This window comes from Lissotriton vulgaris, chromosome 6, assembly GCF_964263255.1.
Source record: "Lissotriton vulgaris chromosome 6, aLisVul1.2, whole genome shotgun sequence".
Taxonomy (NCBI): domain Eukaryota; kingdom Metazoa; phylum Chordata; class Amphibia; order Caudata; family Salamandridae; genus Lissotriton; species Lissotriton vulgaris.
Window position 1 is genome coordinate 1861566007 of NC_141694.1, and position 4004 is coordinate 1861570010.

The window sequence follows — 4004 nt, forward strand, 5'->3', positions numbered from 1 at the left end:
TAGGAAGGGAAACTGGTATAATATAGCCTGTTTAAAGAAGAAAAGAGAACTAAGGCGAGAACAGCGCAGTCTGCGTAAAAAATGTGATAAATCTAGAGCTGAACATCTTGTAAAATTAAAGAAAGAGTATACCATGCTTCTTGATAGCACAAGAAGAGCCCATAAGGATAACTGTTGGAAGAAATTGCTGAAGGTAATAGAATCCAAGAATATACGTTTATTCTGGAATCTAGTTCGCTAAGCAACAGAAGCCTCACCTGGGTCAATGATTTGTGTGGTAGAAGAGGGTGCCTGGGTGAATTATTTGAAAGAGCTATGCCCTCTGGGAGGTGAATCTGAAGAGGAAGTACAAAGGGACTGGAGTGGCCTAGTAGATGACCTAAAACCAGACTTCTCAGAAAGAAATGTACTTGAAACAATCAAAACTTTAAATTTAACAAGAGCCTCCGGCCCAGATAACCTGCCTGCCCTGATAATTAAGACACGGACATCTTGGTGGGCCAAATTCTTCTCCCAAATGTTCTTAGTAATCCTAGAATCAGGGATAGTTCCAAGTAGCTGGAAGGGTGCGATAATTCGGCCGATCCATAAAAAAGGGGACGTCAACGCACCAAGGAACTATAGATTAATCAACCTACTCGATATAGGAGAAAAAATATTTGAGAACATTTTATTAGGTAGGCTAAAGACTTGGGCAGAGGAGAGAGCAATTATCCCAGTGGAACAGGGCGGCTTCAAGGAAGGCCATTCTACAATAGACCACTGCTTTGCCCTATGGGCGTTGCCCCGGAAGTCAATAGAACAAAATGGGAAGTTGCAATGCTGTTTTGTTGACTTTCGGGCCGCGTTTGACTCTGTGGATCGGAACAAACTCTGGGAGGATTTGATAGGATACGGAATTCCGGCTGGTATGTTGATGATCTTGAAAGATCTCCACAGAGGGAATTGGGCCCAGGTTATTAGAGATCCGCATGGGTCACTAATCCAGAAGATATTGATAGGGAATGGCCTTAGACAGACGTGCGTTCTGGCACCCCTGTTATTCTCAATCTTTCTGGCATATCTCCCTGCGACACTTGAAGTAGAAAGAAGTGCAAGCCCTAGAATGAGCGGGAACAAAGTGCCTTGCCTATTATAAACCAAGGTCTTATGTTTTGGAAAGAGCAAGAAGAATTTTAATTGGTTTTTGGGTAATAACAAATTAGAGGCAGTTAACCCCTTGCCCGCGGCCGGAATTCCGCTCCTGTGCGGCACATTCCGATCGCGGGCGTGGTCATGACGGCTGGGCTCCGTCATCAGCACACGAGCACTGTGTGCCATGACGGCTCCCAGTCGTCATCAGCATGGAAGGGGTTAAGGAGTATAGATATCTAGGCCTCTGGTTCGACAGTGCACTAAATTGGCGCACCCATTTGGAGGCGCAAAGAGCCAAAGCTTTTTCATCCACATGTGGGTTGAAAAAGTTTAATAAAGAATATGGCGACATGACTCATAAACCAATGATAAAGGCATTTGGTGCAATGACCCCCCCCCAAGTATTGTATGGCGCAGAGGTGTTATACCTGAGCGGTAAACATGAGTGGGACCAGGAAGAGGGAAAAGTCTTAAAAATGTTATTGTCCTTACCAAACTGTACTATGGTTCAAGCAATAAGAATGGAGCTTGGGCTAACTTCATGGAGTGTACAATCTCAAATGGCCCTGGTAAGATTCTGGAAGCGCCAAGACCCAGGAGTGACACTAAAGGTCTCACAGTGGTGTAGGGATGAGATCCTAATAAGTAATCTTGCCTGGGCAAAGGATGTGAACAAAACTCTCCAGAAAGTAACTGGGCGCCTTAATGTGGAATTCTCTCAGGACGCCTTGATAGCCGAGTTTACTAAGAAAACTCTTAGGGAACAAGGCCAGTCGCTCTGCAGGGCACAGGACCAAGATTATATGTCAGAGAAAAAAATCGGTCCAGTGGTTAAAAAAGTCATGGGTTAATGATGGCTGGTTCCCGTATTTGGACATTCTGCCCAATCGAGTGCTGAGATATGAAATTCCTAGGACTCGGGTTGGGGTTAACCCATGGAAGATAGATGGAAAATTAAAATCGGCACTGATTGGCCCAGAAGGTAATTGTAACTGTGGGCGTGGACTAAATCATGATATGCCACAAATTTTACTTGATTGCTTATTTGTACATGATATAAGGAAAATGTTTTATGTCTGATATTTCTATCACATAAGATAACTTCACGTGCCCAGGCGATATGTTTACTTACCGATATGCCCACGTTAGAAATTGCAATTGGATTGGGTACATTTTTGAAGATTTTAAAAGAATATGGAAGGGTGATTTCGAAAGAGGGGCACTGATTTTAAATTGTTTTAAAGTTTTATAAAATGAAAATATTCTTCTTATCTTTTTAGTGATTTTGCAATTTCTGTAAAATAGGGCGTATTTAGGTGTGGGCGGAAAATCCGTTCCGCTCGCGGATTTTGCGGATTTTCGGGAAATCCGCAATCCGCGAGATTTGCGAATTTCCCGCAAAATCCGCAGATCCGCGAGCAGCGGATTTTGCTCGCACTGCTCGCACTGTTCGCGTGAGTTCGCGCCCCGCGAATAAGGGCAAAATTGCAGAAATACGATCTTGGCAAAACTGAAAGTAACTACTTACCAGGTTCAAAAGTTCAGGCACATCATTAGTAGCCATTTCCTGTAGTGCTTCCTGAGGGGCCCCTCCAGAGTTCAGTTGCCAGTTGAAACTATTATGTGACCCTGCTCTGAACCTCAGAATAGTTACACATATGCCACAAAGGTCCTGAATTACAGCTAAGGGAGACAAGCAGGAGCCAGGCTGGAAGTTAAAATCCATTAATCAGCCCCTAATTCATTATTGTCAGTTGGGGCAGGGCAGGTGTTGTAACTAATTTTGCAACAATGAAAGCACTTAGCAAGTGCAAAAGATCACTAATCAGGGCGCACTAAGGAAGCAGGTGCCAGCTAAAAAAATATTCTGTGACACATTAATCAGCCCCAAATTAATTCAGGTCACTTGAGGCAGGGAAGGTGTGCTTTGCTTTGCCGAAAATAATGTACACTGGACAACCAGAGGGTGTAGTGATGAAACAGAGGGTGGCATGGGTGGGCCAGAGGGTGGCATGAGTAGTCAGAGAGTGGCAGTGGTGACAGAGAGTGGCAGTGATGAAGAAGAGTGTCCCAAACAGGCTGGACACGTAGAAACAACAAGTTTGCAAAACTTGCGACCTGACAGGTAAGTTCGCAAATTGCGAAATTGTAAAAACCCTCGCGAACTGGCAGAAACACGGGCGAACACAAAAAAAAAAAATCCGCAAATTCGCGGGAATTCGCGGATTTTGCGGATTGCGAATCCGCAAATCCGCAAAATTCGCGGATTGCCAATCCGCAAAATCCGCTCATGCTTAGGCGTATTGTATGTAGTGTTTCTGAGGGCGTCACCCTCTTTTAATTTACTTTTAACAAGTACTGAATTTTACCTATTTAAGATGTAGTAGAATTTTGTCTGTCCGTACTTTTTGAGCCTAATTGCATGTGTACTGTACTGTTTAAAAGACCAAGGTCTAAATAAACAAGTTTCTCTCTCTCTCTAGTCGTTCGCCCCATTTCAGTTCATCTCTTGTGAGAGTCCCTCAATATTCAGCTTGCTGCATCCCATGGGACATTTGGGTCCCCACCCATGGCCCCATGTTTGGTTATTCGTTCTCTATTTTTTTGTCCTTGGTCTAGGTTATTCAGGCCCGGCTTTGATCCTCCTCCTCTGATACTGTTTCCAGTATTCTGCCACTCAAGTCATTCCCAAACCTCATCTGGCTTGATAAAGTGGCAAGTCTTACCATGTACAATGATTCTGAGTTTGGCTGGAAAGAGCATCATGTACTTTAGTCCCCTCTCGCGGAGTTCTCTCTTCGCTGCTTCGAAGCTCCTACCTTGTCGCTGCAGAGTGAAGTCTGAAAAAACCGAATTTGGGGTTTTCAAAT